This window comes from Armigeres subalbatus, chromosome 2, assembly GCF_024139115.2.
Source record: "Armigeres subalbatus isolate Guangzhou_Male chromosome 2, GZ_Asu_2, whole genome shotgun sequence".
NCBI lineage: Eukaryota > Metazoa > Arthropoda > Insecta > Diptera > Culicidae > Armigeres > Armigeres subalbatus.
The window spans coordinates 318,575,457-318,601,862 of NC_085140.1; the positions used below are offsets into that span (position 1 = coordinate 318,575,457).

Below are 26,406 nucleotides of genomic sequence, written 5' to 3' on the forward strand. Positions count from 1 at the left end.
GGCTTGATATTTTTTTGGACTTTTCATGAACAAGCATTCCCATTTAACAGTTGCATTCAATAATACTATGATGAATATGACCGTTACAGAATCTAACTTGAAAACGATTATTTTTCCATTTGGGACTGATATGCGATCATAAGCAGTTTAGTGCTTTGTACTTAACTCGTCAACGTCTTCGGCACCTGTGATTGATTTTGATATTCGATAATACTTTCCATAAACACTGCTACCGATTTTCATCCCAAAAAGCTCTTCTCGGCTTTCCAAAAGAAAAACCCCATTGTGTACACCTGTCAAGAGGCACCTCAGAAAAGATACTATCGCTGCACTCCTTTGCCTAGCCGGTGATGGTGTGGACTCAAATTGCATACATCTCCGGTACATTCCTATCTGGATCAAAGCGCACATTCACTCAACACTCAACGTCAACGATTCTGTGTACCGGACGGTTGGACTCGACTCGATGGTTATTTCTGCCGTGGTGTGGTGTTTCCCACATCATACTCCAGCACCGTTATGCAGTTGATGAAACCGCCCATGAATAGATAGATTTTCCGTAAGATACTCAAAAGTTTGAATGAGAATATAAAATAGTAAAATAGTGAAAGTAATGAAAACGTGTAAAATTTTTATCTTGTTCAATCTTAAAACAAGTTTGATATTTTTATTCTACAATGGCTATGTCGAATCAAGAATCGAACTCACCATATCCGGATAAACCTTGCCAGACAAGAAAAATCATGTTTATTCAAATTTTGGTCATATCATTTTATTCCTTCCGAAATAAACATATTTTAAATGCTGAGTTCATCTACACAGCCTCCACTCTATTATGAGGCATCTATATTTAGCCTTTGCAATCACACTTGCGACATCATTCGTCATCCGTAGCTATGATGCACGGAGGTGGGACAGAAAACATTAGCAAACGAACGTCAAACAAATCATGGTGAACACGCTTTCAAACTAACACTCCACTACTTCAACTAAACCGCAACGGGTACAGTTCCGTTCCAGAGCTTTGTATACCTGAGTACGTGAGAACCCGAGAAAAAGCTAACAGCAAAAGAAAATCAACTTTTATCATTCAAACACAGAATCTGAGGGAGAATATTACATACTAGCCAAAACCAACGGAAAATCCCGTTTAAATTTAATTTGAATAAATTTTTACATACAGAAACAAGGTGCTATACATATATGGATGCTACTCCTTGATTCACCAGAATCAGTGAAATTGTGAAAAACGGCTGACTTGGAACACCAAAAAAAGTTTCAGTGACTAAAGCTTTCAAATAATAAGCTTTCAGCCTCGAGGAAGATGTAAGGAAAGAAGGAAGATGGTAGGCGGTAGGTGGTAGCCATCATTGGACCTGGATTTACTCTGGTGAGTGATGTGATCGTGTCAGTTTTATCAGTACATATACGATGATTTCAACGAAATACTTGGACTTCACGTTTTAAAACTATATTCTGCTATACTCGGTAGCTTCAAAAGAAACTATGCGCAATACAAATGCACGATCCTCACTTACTTGATGGGCAACAGCTTTGAAATTTCAGAAAAACTTATATAGATACATATATTAAATTAAAGAATCATATACTGTTTTCCCTTATATCGAGCCATCGCAATATTCGAATAAAAGGAATCATTTAGTCTTTAACCAGGCACTGCAGTTCGATCTGATAGAAAAATATTCTCTCTGTGATGGTCCCTTTCGGCTCCGCAACGCTCGACAGCATATGAGCCTTCCAAAGAAACGTATGATTTAAAATTGAAGATTATAGATTAAAGATGAGCCAGCCTTGGGCTGAAAATCTTTATAAATAAAGACAAACAAACAAACACGGCTGATAGATATATATTGCCAAACAACGTACTTTTTTATTGAGAGAATAGTTTGATGAGATTAATATCTCATCATTTTGTCGGTATCTTTGCTCAAAAGATCTAATGATAGAATGGTTTGCAAAACCCCTTTTAGCAAACAAATGCAAGAACGAGAAACACTAATTAATTTACCTAGGGGCCCTCCTTAGCCGTGCGGTAAGACGCGCGGCTACAAAGCAAGACCATGCTGAGGGTGGCTGGGTTCGATTCCCGGTGCCGGTTTAGGCAATTTTCGGATTGGAAATTGTCTCGACTTCCCTGGGCATAAAAGTATCATCGTGCTAGCCTCATGATATACGAATACAAAAATGATAACCTGGCTTAGAAACCTCGCAGTTAATAACTGTGGAAGTGCTTAATGAACACTAAGCTGCGAGGCGGCTCTGTCCCAGTGTGGGGATGTAATGTCAATAAGAAGAAGAAGAAGAAGATATTTTTAACCCTCAAGTTTCTATTTGTTTTTCAAATATATTAATTTTTGAATTAGTTTATTTCTTTTTTAAAATTTATAAGCTATTAAATCGATTAATGAGATCACTAAATTCTAAAAATCATATAATTTTAAAATTTAAAAAAATTTAAGATGTTGAAGATTTTTTAAATATTTAATTTTAAGATAATGAAGATATTTTAAGATATCAAACTTCCAGATATCAAACTTTTTCAAATTTTAAATTTTCAAATTTTAAAATTTTTAAATTTTGAATATTTAAATTTCCAAATCTTCAAATTTTATTTTTTTTTAAATTTTCAAACTTTCAAATTTTTAAATTTTTAAATTTAGAAATTTAAAAATTTAAATTTTTTTAGATTTTTGAATTTTTAAATTTTTCAATTTTAAATATTTAAATTCCCAAATCTTCAAATTTTAAATTTTTTAAAATTTTCAAATTTTCAAATTATTAAATTTTCAAATTTTCAAATTTTTAAATTTTCAAATTTTCAAATTTTCAAATTTTCAAATTTTCAAATTTTCAAATTTTCAAATTTTTCAAATTTTCAAATTTCAAATTTTCAAATTTTCAAATTTTCAAATTTTCAAATTTTCAAATTTTCAAATTTTCAAATTTTCAAATTTCAAATTTCAAATTTCAAATTTTCAAATTTCAAATTCAAATTTTCAAATTTTCAAATTTTCAAATTTTCAAATTTCAAATTTTCAAATTTCAAATTTAAAATTTCAAATTTTCAAATTTCAAGTTTCAAATTAAAATTTTCAAATTTTCAATTTTCAAATTCAATTTTCAAATTTTCAAATTTTCAAATTTTCAAATTTTCAAATTTTCAAATTTTCAAATTTTCAAGTTTTCAAATTTTCAAATTTTCAAATTTTCAAATTTTTAAATTTTTAAAAATTTGAAATTTTTCAATTTTTAATTTTTTAAATTTTAAACTTTAAATTTTTTAAATTTATAAATTTTAAAATTTTTAAGTATGTAAATTTCTCAATTTTTAAATTTTCAAATTTTTAAATTTTGAAATCATTAAATTTTTAAATTTTTAAATTTTGAAGTTTTTTAAAATTTTAAATTTTTAATTTTTTTTTTGCTGTTTAATCGATTGTTCCAATCGAGCACAAGGTAGTTAAAGGTAGGAGTATTGCGTCTCTTTGTTTTTAATCCAGGCTCGTTAGTGTACATTACATTAACATTGGTGAGTCGCATTAAGACATCTCAATGCAATCCCTCGCAAGCAACAGCGAAGGTGTTTTAAAAAACTTGGGAAGAAAATTTCCATTCAATAATATCGTCACCTTAGTAACGCCAGCTATACATTCCTATCCAGGTTTTCGACTTTTCGTATCAATGAAACCAAAGCAAGCGTTTTTCGAGCTAACGTAGAATCTTTTTTCGCTGTTTATTTTGAGGATTATCTTTCACCCATCAATTTTTTCTCTTAAGCATTGGAAGATTAACGAAAATCTTGCCTATAAAATGAAAATCCTTTTTCGTTTCATCACTTTTACCTCTCACTCACTTTTCGCGAGAACTATCGCAGAACAATTGCAAAAATGTACGCGCCAGTATTCGAACCCAGAGTAGTAACATTAAGGTGAAGGTGGGTTGAGTACCAAAACAAGAATCTATGACAAAAGGTCGAAGGACAAAAGGTCGAAAGACAAAAGGTCGAAAGATAAAAGGTCGAATGGACAAAAGGTCGAATGGACAAAAGGTCGAGTGGACAAAAGGTCGACGGGACAAAATGTTGAAAGGACAAAATGTCGAATAGACAAAAGGTCGAAATGACAAAATTGGTTAAAATTGAAAAGCCATAGTATTGAGAACAATACAAAGGAAAATTATGATGTAAGTACCGTCATCGGGGGTGACACTTGGCCAAATAAGGGTCAGGTTGGCCAATGTTTTCAACAAATTAAAATGTCTTAATAATGGAATTTATGTATCTGGGCACAAGGAAGATGTAATACAAGACACCTTTTTGAGCGATTCAGATAGCCGACCTACAGATTGTTCGTGAGAACAATGGCCCAATCTTGACTAGAACCCACAACCGCTAATTTCTACGCAAAACTCTACCACCAATATGTAATATACATAAGCACATTCATTCATTTATTTAGTTTACATCTAAACAGAAACCACTGAATAAACAATTTGAAACCATAATACACGGTTCGAGGCCGCATCTCTCCATCCTCGAATGTGCCTCACGCTCGCCAAGTCGTTTTGCACTTCGTCTGCCCATCTCGCTCGCTGTGCTCCACGCCGTCTTGTGCCTGCCGGATCGGAAGCGAACACCATCTTTGCAGGGTTGTTGTCCGGAATTCTTGCAACATGGCCTGCCCATCGTACCCTTCCGGCTTCAGTTACCTTCTGAATACTGGGTTCGCCATAGAGCTGGGCTAGCTCGTGGTTCATTCTTCGCCGTCACACACCGTCCTTTTGTACACCACCAAAGGTGGTCCTAAGCACCCGTCTCTCGAATACTCCGAGTGCTTGCATATGCACAATCATGATTATATCCTGGAACACTCATGCAGGATCGTTCATGCTGTGTACCATGAAAGAGATATTTTCGTTAATGTTGTACAAAATACAACATCATGCATGTTTGAGTACTAATTAAAATGATTCGTACGGTTGAATCCCCGAATAATGTGCATATTGTAAATGTACGGCTTAAGGCCAGTCTTTGTGTACATGCTTCAGTGTTTATTTCTTACTTAAAACCAATACGACGTCACGTTGAATAAAAACTAATAACATAACCATCTAATACATGATAAGAAGTGGAAAATGAATTTGACACACATTTATACAAGAGACTGACAATCTTCTGTATCTCCATGATCGACATCGGAATGTAATGTATAGGAATTTATAGGAAGTCGCGTTGGCGAAATAATAGATTATACGACACTGATTCAAAGATACCAAAACCAACGTATTTCACTCAAACATGCACTCGAAGCGACACGTGTTACAAGTACCAACAAGTACTAATTATTCAGCTTCATCGTCCCGAGAACTTATTGAAATCATATAATGCTCGCTCTGGCTTCTGTATATTCACTGTAAAATGGTTAAAGAACTGCCCATGAAATAAAGAAGGAGAAATCTCTGGGAAATGTAATGGCTAGATTTTTCGTCAGAAACATGTTTTCAAACTTGTCGTATATTTAGTATTTTTCATGTATACAGAATTATAGATTTTTAAAATTTTGTCCATTAGAACTTTTGTCCATACGACGTTTTGTCCCTTCGACCTTTTGTCCCGTCGACGTTTTGTCCCCTCGACCTTTTGTCCCGACGACCTTTTTTCCTTTCGACCTTTTGTCTATTCGACCTTTTGTCCCATCAACCTTTTGTCTCTTCGACCTTTTGTCCGTCGATCTTTTGTCCTTCGACCTTTTGTCTTTCGACATTCTGTCCCAAAGCCCCAAAACAAAGCTTTGAAAGTATTGGTACTATAAAAACTGTCATATACTGTAGTAGTATTGCTGTCGTATTTATAAAAAAACAAAGAATTTTAGTAGGGTGGTACAAAAAACGACCCAGCTCCACCACGCTCACTCAATTCCGTTCCATGCTCCGAGTGTCCTCCAAAAACCGATTAAAACTGGTTGAGCACAAGCCGGTTCAAGTTTGTATGAAAGCTAGTATGGGAAACTAAAAATTTCATTACACTGACGCCTCCCCTCCAAACGCTGGCGAAAAGAGAACTCACATCGCTGAAAGCAACATTCCAGGGACTTCACTGAACGAAAACCGCACCACAGGAAAGATCCACTGATTACGTAACGCAAAAATAGAATTTGTACCCCACTAACCCCCATGTCACACTTTTTGTATGAAGTATCTGCGATATCTGCGATCCCTGGTGCGATAGTGTGAACTAGACTAGACTAGAAGTATCTGCCCCTGATGCAATAGATATAATAGACAAATTCTGGCCATTTTGTTGAATTACACGTTTCACTGATGCCTTCTGAGAAGCATAATTATCATGCTAAAGATTCGCTACCTCAATTAAAATCGACTCCCAACTATTGGAACGATCATTCAATATGCATTGTCTATGGAGTTAAAGCTCTTGAATATTTCATCCAGTCATATGGTCTCCCCCCTCGCCAGCGCCCCATATCAACTGTCATACAAACCTGAAACGACCTGTGCACAGTAACCCTTTATTCAAACCAGCCCAAACAATCGGATGACACCCAAATTATGAATCATAATCGACTGAGCGTGGCAGAGCAAAATCATTTTTTGAACCACCCTAATTATTAGTTTGCTGCTACCAGTGCCGATGTTTACATTCGCTCCGCGATCAGTTTTTACTCATTTTTTTCGGGCAAAAATAGCAGTTTATATTAAGTTTTCGGTTCAACCAAGTGACTGCTTTCAAAAAGTGATGTTTAATTTGCATTAACTATCAACATTTCGGGCTGCTCACATGCGGAGAAGTGAGTAAAAACTTAATTTTTTCAATGCCCTTTGAGAAGAAGTGAAGTGCTGTGATAAACCCACCAAATCACGAACGGCTATTAAATTGGCACGAGGAGAGGAGAGGAGCGCGGGAGGTGTGGGGTTGATCCGTGGAAGGTCCGGTGCCATATTAACTGCCATCGTGGTACTCCTCCAACTATGTCCTTAATAGCCGTGCCGTAGGGATGCGCTTACTCTAGCCACATCACCACGCTGTCTGTATGAAAGAACCAAGTTATTTGTTCCACATAAGGTATCACTATTTGCATTTATGATGTCACGAAAAGACTTGAATATGAAAGAAGAAGAGCAAACCAGCGTTTGGTGGCAAGCGAAGTGAGCGAAAAATGGTTATCACTCTCCAGGCTGTTTCTCTTTCCCGAAAAGCGATTTCTCCCCGAACATTTTCGTGAGGGAGCATCCTGTGCTCCTGAGATTGAGCGAGCATTAAGAACCCTGTTTCTATCGCATGAGATGAGTCTCATGAGACGTACATTGAGACACGCTCACTCAGTTTTTTTTTTGCGTGCTGGCTTCTCTCGTCGCACCGGATCGGTGTTACGTGAGCTTGTTTTGCTCATGGCACACTGTCTCATCCTTGTATACGAGAATTAGGAGACTCTGTTGCTTATAATAGGGAGATTGTTTGTTCCATTAAGGCCATTCTTGTTGAAATTGGTGGATGTACGGAGAACATATAAGAAGTGAGAAAACGACCAAACCAGTTTTTCGCTGCACTAGGAGTAAGCGAAAATGGTTATCATCCTTCAATTTTTTTTCATTTCCAATAAAACGATTTCTCTTTGCTCGTGATTATTATATTTTGTATCAACGTGCAAAGTCTTAAAAAAAATTAAGTGTAACATTCTTACAAAGCAAGGCTTCTACTTACTTTTTTTTAATGTCGTTTTTGCCATCACATAGGGAGAGATCCCCCAGCGCCGGGCACCTCCCAATACCGGACAGTTCTAAAAGCAACACTTGCAGAGATCCCTCCATCACTTCATGTAGTACGAAAGAAAGCTATTGAAAAGTCCTTTACCTACTTGCATGGAATAACAGATTCTCATGTTGTAAACTTTGTACAAAATTTATGTTTCTGCTTATTTCTATAGCTTTCTGATGCCTCAGTAAAAAAAATGTCAAAAAATTTCATGTTTCGCCTTATTTCAGAAGGTTTGAATCAACAATATTAAAATCAGTCAAATGCATTCTGATTATGTAGAGATGGTCAATATTATTCATATATCAAATAGCGATCATGATTTGTTAGATATATAATGTATCTATGATGCAAAATCAATTTCTGTATCCGGTAGCTGTCCCCCGGGTCAGGACAGTGAGTTTTTTCATGTGATCAAATAGCCGTTTGTTGCACCTGTTTTGTTAAACTAACTTCAATTAAATTGTTTTTTCTTACTGAGGTATCAGAAAGCTATAGAAATAAGCAGAAACAAAAATTGAAGATATCATTGAAAATAGAGGGGGTTTTGAGTAGGATATGAGAAATTGAACTGGAGAATCAAATAAGCTCTATTAACACGTGTTAATATCTACAACTTGAAGCAAGTGAAAAATATTACCATTCTAAATGATGTCTTCACTCATGTAATACAAACTTGGTAGTTTTTAACATGATGCAATAATGTTCGGTACTCGGGGACACTTTTCGAAGCCGTGAAAATTTTCACTAAAATTCATCATCAAAATACTTCGTCGGAAAACTAGTTCAAATGATCAAATATAGTTTGTATGAATCAATAATAATCATATTTTGTGTACATGGTATACAAGTAAACATAATCCGGATAATTGAAGAGTTTTTCGTTAAATGGCTTAAGTGTCTGGAACTGGGGAATCCCCTACTAGTACGAAAATATTACGTCCGTTTATTCAAAGTTTATTGTCTTTTTTCTGGTATTGACCACCCAGAGTAATTACTTCCAATACATTTTTCAAACTAAATCTTTCACATGTTGTGCATATGCACAAATCAAGTTTGGATATGTTGCAAAGAACGTAATTTGGTGTCACATAACACGGTTGTTATCAACGGTTAACGACGGGAGTTAACGGTTAAAAAGGGGAATACATCACAATATATAAAAAAAACTGGTTGCAGTGATAACGAGGGAAAATTAGATGTGAAGAATAAAATATTTTTTTCATAAAAGAGTGAAAGGTAAATAGGGACACGGCAGGTATTTCCGTCCATCGTCGTAGGGTCTAAAACCAACGAAATCAACGTCCATTTGCTAGAACTCCACTATTGCAGCACGTTTCTCTTGAGTTTACGATTTTGAACGGATGAGTTTCACAAAAAAAGTGTCTCTCTTATTGGTTTTCGGGATTATGACGAAAAGACGAAAATGCCTGCCTTAACCCTGATTGATTTAGTAAAGAAAAGCAAATTTTGAACAATCTCATGAACAGAGTTTGTTATTATCCGAGATCATATTTCATTGCCACCTCTACTCGGGTACCCGCAAAGCAGCTGGATGGGTCTCCAGTCGAAGAAACAAGAGCACTACAAACAGAAAAATCCGGATCATGTGCTGTTCCATCCCTGACGATGGCATTCATTGGAAAAAGCATCTCCTGGTCCCAAGAATAGGAATCCACTTCACTTGGCACTCGCTTTTGATGGAGCAAAATGCTCCCGCCTTGTGAATAGTGAATGGCCGGCCGGGTACCAGAGGCAGAAGCCGCTTCCATAAGCTCCTCCGGAATTTGTGCCATTGTTTGATGGAAATCAGTATGAATAGATGAGGTAGGAAGATGTATCCTTTCCGTGGGTTGATGTGTCAGTTTTCATTTCGGTATGTATCGGATCGTACAGCAGTGTGAAAATTGGAACAACATGGCTTTGGTTGTTTTTTTAATTAATCATGTATGTACCCGGGAAGTCGGAGAGAGAAATTGGAATTCCTACGGTTACCGCAACATTTTTTTACGGAAAATATTCCATAGGATTAAGATGCTTTTCATGTGGTTCAAGAATGTAACAAAATATAGTGAGGGAACGAGGTTTTGGAGATACAAATGATTTGATAGTTGGGAACGAAATAAATTGGATAAAAGATACTTCTTAAGGGGCCCAGAGCATTTTTTCTGGGTTTTTCGAAACCATTTCCCCCCACGTCAGATTTCTTTCATATAAATGATTTTTTATTTATATGGTGCGTAAGAAAACAGTTAACCCCCCTCCCCTCATAAGTGCTTACGTAATATGTGTACGGCCCTTAATGTGATTGACCATTAATATAAAATAAGAAAAGTTATTCGTTGTTCTGATATTTTGATATTCTGAAAAGATGTGTTAGAGTCAGTTGGTCAGTTGGTCCATTAAATATTGTACATAGTCCAATAAAGATAGACATTTTAGGCTAGAGGTATACAAACTTTCCCAATTGACAATCTTGATTTATAAAACAATGGTTTTGATAACAACTTTTTGTTATTTGCAAATCAAATTTGAATGTATTCCATGCTTTTATTATTGTTTGTTGTTTGTCCCTTTAAAAGTCTAATCAATATTTTATTAGCTGACCTGGCGAAATTTTTCCCGCCGAAAATTGATCGATTATCTGATACAATTTTTTGCGTACAATTTATTCGATTCGAAAACAAATCAGTTCTTCAAAATATATTAAATTCTTGTTTTACAGTTTTGTCATAACATTTTTCAATTAATCAAAGAAACAAACAAAAATTAGCGCCTATCGATCTGTCCATTATTAATTTTCAAATTTTTCCTGTTTAATCGAAAATAAACGAAGCAAACTTTTAAGAAAATGATTATGAATTAAATAGCAAAAATTGGGCTGTCTATTCTAGAGGGATGCGCTGTCGTACAAATGCCAACTTTGTTTTATATAGGTAGGGGATGTGGATCGACTGTGAGCATCCTCACGTATCTTTTGACAGAAAGCATATGCTGTCAATCTGACAGCTGCCATTTATTTGCTATTTGCTTTTTCAAAGTGTCATAAAGTGAAGGGATTTAATTGAAAAATTGAGTTGTAATGCGTATTCCGACGGTAAATTTAATCTTTTTTGAGGTACAATGACGATTACTATCAACATTTGAACCGTTTGTTTGAGAAACTGCATATGTAACATTTTTGGCCAAAATGAGATTTTTATATATTCTGAATCATCGTTCAAAAATACGTATTCTTGCAAAAAACACGAAAAAAAAAATTTTGTTCAGTAATGTTCGGTTTGAGAAATTACATATATCCACGCACTTTGAAGAGCAATTGTGAAGTACTGCTTACAGTTTTTGCACTGGAAGTGCTACAAGGTGTTGAGTTTTGCAGAAAACTATTGATATGTATCGAAGAAATCGAAAGTTTCGGTACCAATTTGTTCAAAAACAGTTTTTTGTTGTTTCCTCGAAAATGTGTAAAATGGACCTATGCAGTTTCTCAAACAAATGATTCATTTATGCATGAAATTTGTTTTCATCACATTCCAAAAACGCTGCTAAATTCGATTGTGGGCACCCTCTTGACAAATCGTTTAATATCACTGAAGTTATTACAGACCGTAATGTATATAAATGAATACAATATATGTAAATTAATTTAAAAAAATGAGATCCTTCTACCTAAAATGCTATTTTGGACCTTTCTTAAGTGTTTTTTGTCGATACCTTCTTCAATGCATGAGAAAAGCATAATCACTGCTAGATGGATTAATTTATGTTTCTTATTGTGACGATGCTAATAATTTTTCCAATTTTATGAACTTGTCTTGCGTTAGAATAATTAATCAAATCTGCTTGAAATGCAATATCCATTGCAAAAGAATCTCATTTTTTTAGACTGTATTAAAGTGTTTTGCCTTTCTCGTATACTAAGTATACGGTAAAGGCTATATGATCGCTCCAAAAACAAACTTTTTATAGAAGGCCCGGAGACCCATAGTGTTATATACCAATCGACTCAGTTCGACGAATTGAGGTGATGTCTGTGTGTGTGTGTGTGTGTGTGGGTGTGTGTATGTGTGTGTGTGCGCAAAACTACTAAAAAATGTCACTCATTTTTCGGGCACTTATCCTCAACCGATTTGCTCGCAACAAGTTGCATTCGACGCAGAATCCTGTCCCATTGTTTCCTATTTGAAATTGGCCAGATCGGACTATGGGATCAGAAGTTATGGCCAAAATACAAATTCATACGAAAAATCGCGTAAAAATGTCACTCATTTTTCGGGCACTTACCCTCAACTGATTTGCTCGCAACAAGTTGCATTCGACGCAGAATCCTGTTTCATTGTTTCCTATTTGAAATTGGCCAGATCGGACTATTGGATCGAAAATTATGGCCAAAATACAAATTCATACGAAAAATCACGTAAAAATGTCACTCATTTTTCGGGCACATATCCTCAACTGATTTGCTTGCAACAAGTTGCATTCGACGCAGAATCCTGTCCCATTGTTTCCTATTTGAAATTGGCCAGATCGGACTATGGGATCAGAAGTTATGGCCAAAATACAAATTCATACGAAAAAATTGCGTAAAAAATGTCACTCATTTTTCGGGCACTTACCCACAACCGATTTGCTCGCAACAAGTTGCATTCGACGCAGAATCCTGTTTCATTGTTTCCTATTTGAAATTGGCCAGATCGGACTATGGGATCGAAAATTATGGCCAAAATACAAATTCATACGAAAAAATCGCGTAAAAAATGTCACTCATTTTTCGGGCACTTACCCTCAACCGATTTGCTCGCAACAAGTTGCATTCGACGCAGAATCCTGTCCCATTGTTTCCTATTTGAAATTGGCCAGATCGGACTATGGGATCAGAAGTTATGGCCAAAATACAAATTCATACGAAAAAATCGCGTAAAAAATGTCACTCATTTTTCGGGCACTTATCCTCAACCGGTTTGCTCGCAACAAGTTGCATTCGACGCTGAATCCTGTCCCATTGTTTCCTATTTAAAATTGGCCAGATCGGACTATGGGATTGAAAATTATACCATTTTTTGCCTTTCTCGTATACTAAGTATACGGTAAAGGCTATATGATCGCTCCAAAAACAAACTTTTTATAGAAGGCCCGGAGACCCATAGTGTTATATACCAATCGACTCAGTTCGACGAATTGAGGTGATGTCTGTGTGTGTGTGTATGTGTGTGTGTATGTGTGTGTGTGTGTGTGCGCAAAACTACTCAAAAAATGTCACTCATTTTTCGGGCACTTACCCTCAACCGATTTGCTCGCAACAAGTTGCATTCGACGCAGAATCCTGTCCCATTGTTTCCTATTTGAAATTGGCCAGATCGGACTATGGGATCGAAAGTTATAGCCAAAATACAAATTCATACGAAAAAATCGCGTAAAAAATGTCACTCATTTTTCGGGCACTTATCCTCAACCGATTTGCTTGCAATAAGTTGCATTCGACGCAGAATCCTGTCCCATTGTTTCCTATTTGAAATTGGCCAGATCGGACTATGGGATCAGAAGTTATGGCCAAAATACAAATTCATACGAAAAAATCGCGTAAAAAATGTCACTCATTTTTCGGGCACATATCCTCAACCGATTTGCTTGCAACAAGTTGCATTCGACGCAGAATCCTGTCCCATTGTTTCCTATTTGAAATTGGCCAGATCGGACTATGGGATCAGAAGTTATGGCCAAAATACAAATTCATACGAAAAAATCGCGTAAAAATGCCACTCATTTTTCGGGCACTTACCCTCAACCGATTTGCTCGCAACAAGTTGCATTCGACGCAGAATCCTGTCCCATTGTTTTCTATTTGAAATTGGCCAGATCGGACTATGGGATCAGAAGTTATGGCCAAAATACAAAGTCCTGCAAAAAAATCGCGTAAGAAATGTCATTCATTTTCGGGCACTTACCCTCAACTGATTTGCTCGCAACAAGTTGCATTCGACGCAGAATGTCTCATATTTTCTTATTGAAAATTGGCCAGATCGGACTATGGGCTTAGATGTTATGGTCAAATTACTATTTATTGTGAAAAAGAGTTCGAAAAAGTCTAGCTCACTTTTTTAGCACTTAGACTTCATCTATTGACGCTCGCAACAGATTGCATTCGACGCAGAATCTTGTCCCATTGTTTTCTATTGAAAATTGGCTAAATCGGACTATGGGATCGGAAATTATGGCAGAAACACCATTTTTGCCTTTTTCTACGAAAAGGCTGTATGTTCGCTCCAAAACCAAACTTTCACAGAAGGCCTGGAGACTCATAGTGTTATATACGTATAAGCTCGATGAACTGCGATGATGTCTCTGTGTGTGTGTGTGCGCGCACCAAAAGTGCGAAAAGTTTAGCTCACTTTTTTGGAACTTATCCTCAACCGATTTAATTCCAACTATAGATAGTAGAATATATAGATGAGCGAAAGCATGGCTGAGTCGATTTTTCTGCCCGTGCACACGCACATATGACGTCACAGCCCTTAACGTTTCCATTGAAATCGTGACGTCATGCTCGTTTGGAGACACGTTTGACAGTTCGTTTGGAGACAGAGGATTTATCTTCACTCATCTATATATTCCACTATCTATAATTCCAACAAGTTTCATTCGACGTGGAATCCTGTCGTATTGTTTTCTATTGAAAATTTGGACCATGGGCACAGAAATTATGGCCAAAATATACTATGTGTTATAAAAGCGAGTAAAAAGTCTAGCTGACTTTTAATGGACTTACCCTCAACCGATTTACTCACAACAAATTGCATTAGATGCGGAATCCTGTTCTATTTAGAAAGTTGGCCAGATTGGACTATTACCTTTGAAATTATGTACAAAATACTTTTTTCCTTTCTTGTGCAACAAAGTTGTACCGAAAGGCTATAATTTCTTTCCGAAAACGAACTATCGGATGCTTCCACACTGATACACTTCCCTTCCTCTTCATACGGGAGTTTGGTAGAAAGACGGTCATGAGATTTATATCATAACAAATATTGCCCTCCGCTCGCTTGATGGGAATGACATTTTCGTTTTCTTTTTGTGTAGTCGGAGCTTCAGTTCAATTTACATCCAAAAGTGATATCCTTAAAATATATGACTGGGTAAAATAAAACAGGGGCATGTACGTCAAAAAGATTGAAAAAGGAAACAAAAATGTCGAAATTCTTATTAGCATATTGTAGATTAAGCTGAAAACCGAACCGAGGTTTCGCGACAATCGCATTTTCTCGCAACTGTGCCATAGTCGGGCACCACTCGCGATGCAGTCGCGACATCCGGGAATGGGACAAAATATGATTTTCGGTTTTCAACTGGATCTACAATATCTTTGCCATAAATAATCTGATTTTCATAGAACGGACAAAGAAATTTGTCTTTTTTACTCCTAGCTACTAGCTCATCTATTTTCAAGCACACACATTTTACGAAGGTCGAGAAAGGCACCATCACCGCTAGGTGGATTAATCTGGGTTTTTAATCTACAGATTAAGTTCAACACCGAATCTATTTCTCATGCTATGGATGCATTGACAATAATAAATTGCGAAACGGTTATAAGCTAATTTTCGTTAGATAATAAGATGACGTATTATATTCCAAACTAGCAGACCCAACGAACTTTGTTTCGCCTAAAATTGATTTATTGTCTGATTAATTCTCGAGTTTGGTGGTGTTGGTGTTGGTGTTGGTATATTCATTTGTAATTGGTGTTTCATTTGTATGGAAGCCCCCCTTTCCAAAATGGGGAGGGGTCTCGAACCATCTTAAGAACCTTCCCCGGCTCCAAAAACCTCTACAAACAAATTTTCAAGCCGATCGGTTCAGTAGTTTTGGAGTCTATAAGGTTCAGACAGACAGAAATTCATTTTTATGTATATAGATCTCGCAATGTTCACAAAGCAGTGAAAAACTTCTGTCATCCTACGCTTGGTCGGATTTTTTAATCAACCGAACTATTTGCGGGCGTCCGAACCAGTTTCATGTTCATGGAAACATGTCCTTCCTTCATGGAGCTTCAAACTTTCCCACTTTCAAAAACACTTCATCACTAACTACCGCAAAAACTGTTCGCCCAAGTGATCATACGTACAACCCGACCGCACCACCACCATCATGAACAAGTTTTGAGAAATCTAATTCCCATTAACTTCCGGTGCAATGGAGCGCAAACTGTTCTCACCCTGATGGTAATGGTGGTGTCAGTTTGCCCTTCGACAGAAATCTGCTTGGCGTACGTCCTTCCTTCTTTTGCTTCAGGCCTCCCCGCACTGAGAGACAACATTCCAGTCATGTCACTATTGTCGTCCTCTATAGGTACTACGTACTGGAAGTCTTCCATTTCAAGCTAAAAACCTGACACCTAAAAACATTCGACCGAACATAGACCCGGCAGGAGCACCAATCTGCCGATGCCATTCGGCGGAAGATCCCTGTGCCAAACGCTGCGACTATTATGTGGGTGGCATGAAAATTCATTAAAACTTATTTCTCCCTTCCACTGTGGTGCTACGACCACTTGCAAGCTAAGTCCATTCACAAAAAAGCAAACAATTTTCGATTGTACTAAGAATTCACAACTGAGGGAAGTGTTCAGCGGCAGCCAATTGTCAAAATGTTGTGCAAATAATCCGCGCCCCATTAAACAGATAAAGCAGAAATTTGTTTTTAGTACGCTCTGCTTGCTTCGGTTCGTTTACCAACTTGCTGATCAGATTTCGTGATTGACGATGGGTGTTGAATCAAATGGGAATTGAATTTGAACGAAATTTCCTTTTTGGGGATTCCGTGCTGTACGCCCAGAAGCACTCACATCGTAAATCCGCTTAGAACTCAATCGGAAGGGCCATAAAAACGATTCGAATATGTTGGCCTTCCATACAGAAGGTTGTCGGTACGGTTTATAGTCAACATACTATAGTCTGGCGTATAGAATGACGAGATCCGATTAACCTGTCGTTATTGGGATCTAATCGAGCATGACGTCACAAAGTGGATAATAATTTGAGAAGGCATTCGAATGAAATCGTGTGAAATAAATATAGAAACATTTGTAATTGGATATAGAAGTCACAAGTGAAGAGAGCTGAAAAGATTTACATGCAGAGCATCTGCATCAAATCTTGCCATTTATGTCCATTCGATTCTAGAAGAAATGCATGTTTGACAAACTGCAAGAGCTAACACGTTCGATTTTGTTTATGCCAGACTATAGGAAAGCGACTATATGTCCGTTAGGCAAGACATAAGTATGGTCGAGACCATTACAGTGCAATCTCCTCGGCTGATGAAAAGTGTTCATTCGTTTTCACTGTCTATGATGGACGTGGTGTAGATAGAGTCCACACTTTCTGGTGTGATTCGACATTAACATTCGCCATGGTACAATTTGTAATGACTCAAACAACTACTACACATTGCAATAAAACTGATGCAAACAACCTATCGGGAATGGCACCTTCCTCGTGATCAAACAATAATCAACTTAGATTTAACATGACGTGACGTAGAAGCATTTTAATGTACGTACGCAAAAAAAAAAGTCTTGAATTTTTAGAAAATTTGGAATCGTACAGATAATGTACAATAAAGTTTGGGATTCTCATCTATCATTTTTCGACAAGAAAAGACAAAATAAAATTGCTAGACTGTACGTATGGACGTTTTGGTCGATTTACTGGCCTTCGTCCATCTCATGTTGACTAACCTTCCAATCAACTATAAACTAGCAGACAGACCATTACTACTGTGGGGCCCTCCTTAGTCGTGCGGTGAGATGCGCGGCTACAAAGCAAGACCATGCTGAGGGTGGCTGGGTTCGATTCCCGGTGCCGGTCTAGACAATTTTCGGATAGGAAATTGTCTCGACTTCCCTGGGCATAAAAGTATCATCGTGTTAGCCTCATGATATACGAATGCAGAAATGGTAACTTGGCTTAGGAACATCGCAGTTAATAACTGTGGAAGTGCTTAATGAACACTGAGCTGCGAGGCGGCTCTGTCCCAGTGAGGGATGTAATGCCAACAAAGAAGAAGAAGAAGAAGAAGACCATTACTACTGAGAAGAATTTGTGTTTAACAATGCATTTTTAGGACACCCTTTTCCGTAGGTTCGTGACCGTGAACTTTGATGAAATTCGATGAAAAAAATTTGATGACTGTGAAGAAAGAATGTATGTATAACAATGATTCGCAAAGTGCGTTCCTTTAAGCCTTTACCTGCGGCCCCAAAGGATTAGATGTGGCCATTGATGAGCATTATATGACAGGAAACGCTTTTTATCATTTTAAATATTTTCATTTTACTTGGGAGCCTCTCAAGTTCACATCATTATGATGTTGAAGCATGATATAGATATTAGGTAAGTCGAGATATCATGTAAGTCAAGACAGCAAATATATTTCGATGCTATCAGTCCGGGTTTAGATAGTAGCAAATTTGTATTCAATCGCAGATTTAAAGGAACTAAAGGTTGAACTACAGGTAAAAATAATGTTATACACTGCTCCGTAATAAGAATGCTCTTTTTTTTCAAAATAGGTGTAAGGTTTTAGCGAAATTGAACTGATTTTTTTCTGGATTTTTACTTCCTGAAAATACGTTGACTATCAACTATGGATTCTGTTCAAAGTACCATTCGAATTCTTTTCAGAATCGGATACAAATTGTGTCAAGAACCTTCAAGCTATTCAGAATCCCAAACGGATTATGATCAAAATCTCAAACAGCATCTTAATCGGACTCTATTCAAAATTTCAAACGAATTACTGCTTCGAATCTCGATTGTAAATCTGTTCAGAATCACGAACGGATACTTTTTAGAATTCCAAATGGGTTTCGTTTGTAATTCTGAACGGATTCTGTACAGAGTCCCAAACGGAATCAGAATCTCAAAAGGACTCTGTTTAGAATTCTGGGCGAATTCTGTTTAGAATCTCGAACGAGTTATGTTCAGAATCTCGAGCGGATGCTGCTTAGAATCCCATATGGGATTTTTCTCAAAGCCCTCCGTCATTTGCTATCGTCGTCGTGGGTGACAATGGGTCAAATGGGAGTGAGAATAGGTCACTGTTTCAATTACTTAGAATACTTGTATAATAGATTGAATGTACACACTTAATTTATATTACCGGGCTCGGTTGCTGAATTACCGAATTCTCAATAGCTGAGCTCTCGGTAGATGACTTCAAGTTTACAGAGTGTCCACGATGACTAAATGTAAAAAAATACCGAGCTAATCTGTAAACCGCTACCGAGCACTCGATATAGCATTACTGGTAAATCTACCTATTTAAATTGTAATAAAACTTTTGGTTTTCTCAAGGGTTTCCTTGTTCAAAGTAACAAAAACAACGGATTTAAATTTTTTCCTGATTTTTAATCGATTTTTTTTCATTGGAAGTTTCATTTACACAGGTTTAAGTGATTTTATCGGAAAAGTAGAAACGATCCACAGATTCCTGAAAACGCTTCAGTACTTGTAGCATAGCAATTGCATTTCCGGCACACTTCAAACCACTTCCCGGCCTAAGCAAAATATTACCCAATCTCTCAACATCTTACTTTCATTCTCTATCGCGACGGTAGAAAATGTGACATAAACAAAAATATGTACGTTCTACGACAACATGATAGCCAGATAGTATTATTCATAATCATTTTTATTTAGTTGAAAAGATATATTCACTTATCCAAATTCTTTCCACACACTTAAAAACTATATATTTTTCACTTTTTGAAATCGAGGGAATTATAAACAACATGCTAGCGTCAACGTAATAGATAGTTTTCCTATTAACGATGATGGATTATTTTTATACTAAAAGAGGCTCCTGGCTTTTGCGGCTAGAAGTTCTTGGGCCGAGGTGAGTTTTTGTATTCTAATATGTTTTTATAAGTTCTGGTGAAACGAACAAATAGGAAGGACTGAAGTGCGTGAGTTTAGAATTATTGTGTGGTGATTAACAGCTTCAAGCAATGATTGTATCGTGAACTGTGACGATTTTCAGGTAGGTGTTAATTTGATGATACCGTTTTGTAAAAGTGGAAAGACTCACTCCGGCTCAGTGGTTTAGCAATTGGATCAATCAGGAGTGAAAGAAATGGTTGAAAAATATTTAGTATTCGGGAGACTTTTTTTTAATCTATCAAACATAAACCAACAGGTTCCAAACAGTATAAATCCTTAGTTTTATGTGTAGTGAGCCAGAAATCGGGTCCATAGGCCTAAGTAGTGATTTACTCAACATAATCATAGCAGCACATTGCTTCATAGAGAAGTGAAACGTGAGGAGTGAAAGAGGAGTCATCTCACTTATCACTTTTCTATTATCATCTTTCACTTCTCACTATTCGCTTCTTATTTCTCATTCCTCAAGTAAAAACTTCTCACCTCTCGCTTCACAATTATCACATTTGACTACTCACTTCTCGCTTCTCACTATTTACTTCTCGCTTCTCGCTACGACTATCCCACTTCGGACTCATACACACTTCACTTTTCATAATAAAATTTTAACCACCCGGCCAAACGGCATTCAGTCAAGCGACAGTCGGCCCAATGAGTAATAACCTTAATCCAAAACGATCAATCATTAACATCGGAAGATTTAAAACCACCCTCCTGAAATAAGATGTAGTTCTTGAAGCCGTCTACCGATTGGGTGGCGCTAGTGTTGCCTTTCCTATTTTAAGCTCCGTTCATACCGCCGCGAGAGCATTGGCGATTGGCGCTTTGATGTTGCATGAAGAAGACGAAGCATGATAATCAAAAATATTCGCACGGGAAAACATACGAAGAAATTTTTGAAACACTTCTTTAAAATCCTAGAAGCAATTTATTTAAAAACGGCAAGCAGTACGGGGCTTGTCTTGTTTTCTACTGCACAATAAACACAATATTTCAATTTCAATTTTTTATTCTTTGATATCATACTTAATACACAGTATAAGAAAAGTCCAACCCCGTACTGTTTATCGTTTTTAATTAAATAGCCTCTAGAATTTCAAAGAAGAGTTTCAAAAATATCCTCGTATGTTCTACCGTGCGATTTTTTTAAATATCATTTTTCTGCTTCTTCTTCTTTATGCAACATTGTGTGTTTATTGCTTAACCGGCAATGTTTACATCCAGTACCATGTTGCAGCACCATGTTTTTGGCTTCAGGCGAGTTTTTCGTGGATGACAGCCGTTTCATGGGGGTGTTTTAAACATGTTCGAAAATATAGCATATGTACGCCCACTATAAGTGAATCAGTCAAGGACTAAAAACCTCAAAAAAAAATCACCTCCCAATACCGGACACTACTCAAAACAACACTTTCAGAGGTCTCATCATAATCTTATGAAGAACAAAATGAAATCCTCCAACTACTTGCAAGACCAGATCTTCATGTTGAAGCTTTGTTCAAAATTTAAGATCAATGTAGGATTGCTCAATATTTTGTTGTTTCACCTTACTTTAGAAGATTTGAATCAAGAATATTAAAATCGATCGAACTCTGATTGTGAAGACGAGGTCAGGGTTTGAATCCAAAGGAGAATGAGAAAATCTCTCACTTATCATGTCTGTAAACACTCTCGATAGGTAGCCTACCGTGAGAGACGTTTTTCGGTAGCTGTTTCGATAATGAGCTGATTCGGGGGGCTACAATCCGTGATAAATTTCTTTTAAGCCCCAATTGCGGGGGGCACCGGTTCTGATGATGCATTTCAACTTGTTTCAACATGTTGATTCGAACAGGTTTTTGCCTCTCTTTTATCGTTGTCCGTTATCTATTGAGAGCGATTTCTGCAAACCCTGGACGAGGCGAATAAACGATCATGATTCGTTAGTGCGAAATCAATGACACGCCACGATTCCACAACCCAGCTGCCTACCAGAGCGCCGAGTCCTCAGATGGTGGTCTGAAGAGACTCGAAGAGCTGCTAAACTGCCGCTAACCGCAAGTCGAGCACATCTGTATATGGGTCTCCATATACAGATGTGCTCGACTTGCGGTTAGGGGCAGTAAAGCTGGGAAGTAAACTTACGGAATTTGTGCAATATTGGCTGGTTAAATCCATAAAGGTAAGTATTTTTTTGAGAAGGAGGTCGCAGCAAGCATTGCGCGAGGACGGTTGCAGATTGTTTCTGCTGTCAAGATTTTCATGTTACCCTTAAATGCGCAATGTTGTTTTAAAACAACAAACCAAAAATACGTTTAATGTTAATTATGTTCATGGTTGTTTACGTTAAAAATATTATATGCGACGATTTCCAAAAAAAATCGCCTTGCGCCTTTAAGGGTTAATTTTCCGCTCATTCTATTAATTATTTCGGCTGGTTATTGGCTATGAAAGTGTTAAAAAAAAAGTATCCAGTGAACTGAACACGCCGAACGGAGTGATAAGTGACTATAAGCGAGGGAACCGTGCACATGAAATGCGAGCTAACTTTCTCCGGTGATTAGTGTTGTTTCGAGGAGCTGTAATGGTGGTCGGAAATGTGGCATTCTAAGGTGTTGCTGAATGCTGGCATGGACAACAAATGGAATGACATCGGTGAGCAAGTTCCAGTTATTTTCCTTTATTTGATGTTTCATAACTAAAATATAAAAAAAATCACACGAAATTTCTACTTCAGTTACTCAGTGACTGAATGGTTTCGGCTTCTTTTTTTCTGTCAAACGAAGGTTCGCTTCGCTTCAGTAGATAACGTGTTAACTAAAATGGTTTCATTTTTTGTGGGAGAGGAAGGCCGGACTGGCCAATCACTGAAAACTTTCAGATTTCTCTGAGTGTATTCTCACTTAATCGATGTTCTATAACTCGATAAGCTCTGAATGGCTTTTCAAAATTTAAATACGGAGTTGCGGGAACAAGTGCCTTGGTTTAACTTTTGCAAAAAACTATACGATAATAAAATAATTATGGTAACATAAAAGATTGTGTGTTGCATTTAGCGCATTTAGCATATATTGTGAATAGTGTTTCTATGGCGAGTCAGGGCATTATTGTTTTCAGAAAGTTGTAGTCTTTACATGTTGTTTAAAATAAAGTTGTACAGAAAGGACTTAATTTTTTTCCGCGTCAAATTGTTTTTAATCCCAAATTTCATTATTTTTTAAACTCGGTTTCAAGAATAATCTAATTCACTGAAGAAGTCCATTCATGTTCAAGATAATTTGGCGGCTGTCAAGGACCTAAAAGTTTGGATGTTCAAAGTTTGAGCCCAACAGCTGAATTCGAGACACAAATTCAAAATTCGTTCCTTCATGGTACTCAACATTTAGACGTTGGATTTAACTGCGCAGTCCTCACATAGTGGAACTTTCGGGAAATGGACAATGTGGAATGTGGACTTTGATTGTAAGTCACTTTACGTAAGTACGTTTAGGGTACACGAAAAAATGAGTACAGTTATTTTTTATATTTTCAACCAGTGCTGTTGCAGAAAATAGCAATAAAGTTAGTTGTGCAATTGTTTATAGAAAATTTCGAATATGAAAAAGAAACATAACCGGATTTTAGCTCTATTCTGTTTCATATTAACAATGTTAAATTTCCTATTCACAAAATTTTGACAATTTGGATGTACTAATGTACATATTTTTCGGGCTGATGTTGGAAACCACACAGCAGTGTACCCATTTGCATTCCAGCAATCCGAATTTTATTATGATCGGCGGCTCATATATTTAGGTCCGAGATGATTGATGTTTTTTTGTGCACCTGAATTAACTTAAATTCTTAAATTCAACTTAAATTACAACTAAGGATTAAATTGTAAATATATTTTTTGGCCTTTTTTCTATAGAGACTTTTATCTCAAACTTTCAGAGCAGATCTTTCTCCTACAATTACTTTTGTTAAGAAAATTATTTTGAGCTTTTTAGTGTCTTCACTTGTCATAAGACGAGTTTGTACAATCTCATTGAATTCCACCACTTAATTGTATCTTGACAGATACGTATTTCGACCTCAACAGTAAGACCGTCTTCAGTGTCTCGTACTTGACTCTAGTTCAATGGGATTGTACAAACTCGTCTTATGACAAGTATAATTACTCACCATATCGCCCCTGAGCATCATAATTATAACATAGGATGAAGCTTCATCATTAAAATAATGATGTTGATTATTTTTATCCTTTTTATTCATGACATTTACGCTCATTATGTTTAAAATAGTTAACGAAAGTATGGTTGAAACTACTTCTGGTAATAATTTATAGTTTATAGTAAATATAAAGATATAGTTTATAGTAAATATTTGTTGATTGTATTCTCTAAATCATTCATGAAACATGATTGATCTCCATGTGTGATGTTTTTTGTTTATTATTTTACACTCCATAATATTTCCATGGCCCTCCTTAGCCGTACGGTAAGATGCGCAGCTACAAAGCAAGACCATGCTGGGGGTGGCTGGGTTCGATTCCCGGTGACGGCTTAGACAATTTTCGGATTGGAAATTGTCTCGACTTCCTTGGGCATAAGAGTATCATCGTGTTGGCCTCATGATATACGAATGCAGAAATGGTAACTAGGCTTCGAAACCTGGCAGTTGTGGAAGAGCTAAATGAACACTAAGCTGCGAGGCGGCAATGTGCCAGTGGGGGATGTAATGACAATGAAGAAGAAGAAGAAGAATATTTCATCATTTGAACATTGCCATTACAAATCTCACCGCACTTTTGATGGCCAACACAGGATACCAATGCTGTGCAAAATATATTGTAATTAGTTTCATATTCATATCATATTTCATATATCTTATAGAGCCGTTTTAGCCTAAGTGCTCTTTGTTTATATATTAGAGCTCCAGTTGATACTCCAAGGAATGTACTCTGTTATTGTTCTTACGATTCTCTAGTTAACAGATTAGTGCGCGTCGATTCGGTCGGAGTAACACGATTCTCAGTATTCAGAAGCGACCGAGCCTGGATTGTATTAGTTTTTCTTTTCTCTTCGTCGCAGAATCATGAAGGTAAAGAGTGCGAGTTTGTTCGTGTTTTATGTTGGACGCAGTACGCGGTCGCGCTCTTATGAAAATGTCTGATTCTACTGTGTGGGCGAGTAAATTAGAAAGTGAAGCAATCAGTTCAGTGCAGATTTGTTCGTGTTTTGAATTGAACTTAGAACGATCGGAGATCGCGTCCAAACGTGTTCTCTCCAGTAAGCGGACGATCGGCCGGTCATCAAAAAATTTGTTGTGCTTTGTGCGGTAAGCAAAACGATCGGCCGGTAACCGAAATTTTGTTCTGCTTCGTGCGTGTGAGTGAATTAATTACAAAGTTAAATCGAATCCAGACATATTTTCTTCAGTAAGTTGTGTTCTGCTTTGTGCGGTAAGTAGAACGATCAGCCGATCGCCGAAACTGTGTTCTGCTTTGTGGGGCCTTTAATAAAAAAAAATAGTTTAGTTTTCATCGATCAAACAACATGTAATACACGGCATACCGTTTACCAAAACGAACCATGCCACACTCCCTACCTCATATATCCAACATCCCAGTGATTTCTCGTGAAAGTGCAAATGACTCGTCGGCTTCTATCAAAGCGAGTATCACGTCAACACTTTCCTCCCCTTTCCCTAATTGATCTACATTCGGACAAGGCCGGCGCTGGTATTGCTTATTTTTGGGTCACCAGTTCTTACACATTGAAGATGATGTTAGTCCCAAACTTCATCTGTTGGTTCTCTATGTAATTACAGCTGACCTGGCAATAACGGAGTAGCAGCCGTGGGCGGTAAATCATGCTCATGCTCATGCTCAATATTGGCTGGTTAAATCCATAAAGAGTGCGATGAAAGTTCGGTTGCAAAAAAAGATCGCTGTCTTAGCATTCTCCCTGAAGTTCTAAAGTTAAGCTGTGACAAAAGACAGGGGCAATTGACGTCAGCGTTGAGAAATTTGACAACAAATGTAGCTTGATGCACCTTACGCCTCCGATCAAGGGTTTCGATGCCAAGTAGTTGATATCTGTCGATGTACGCTGTTTGAGGGCTATCCGTAAAAATCTTCTCTGGATCCGCTGAATTGGTAAGTTCCTTGATACGTCGTTAAGCGGCCAAATAACAGAAGCCGTTTCCAGAATTGGTCGCACGAGACCACAATAAAGTGTTTTAAAACAGTGCGGATCCGTGAAATCCTTGGATATTCATGAGATGAATCCCAGCTCTCGGTTTGCTTTAGAAATCATTGTGGCAAAATGTGCATTGAAGGAGTGCTTGGGGTCCAAAACAAAACCAAGATCCGTCCCCTGGTCCACTATGTTCAGCACAGTATTCATGATGAGGTAATTATACATTATCGGAATTGTCATCACGTGACATTTTGTAATGCTGATAATTTGCTAATTCACGGCACACCTGTTGGTAAATGAGTTAGGCAGCGATTGAAGCCTAATACAGTAATCAATACTGCGAACAATAACATAGATCTTGAGCTCATCAGCGTAAATTAACTTGCACTTAATACCAAAAAAATGAGGAATAATAACGGACCCAAGTTGCTTCCCTGTTGGACGTCAGAAGTGCTGATAAATAGCGAGGAGACGTATGATCCGTGTCTAAAACACATCGACCGGCCACACAGATATG

General features: G+C 37.2%; 1 protein-coding gene across 1 annotated transcript in view; it reads right to left on the reverse strand.

The window, feature by feature from the left end:
- Positions 1-26,406, reverse strand: part of LOC134212659 (out at first protein) — a 261,163-nt gene that overhangs the window by 15,422 nt on the left and 219,335 nt on the right. The window lies entirely within an intron of this gene.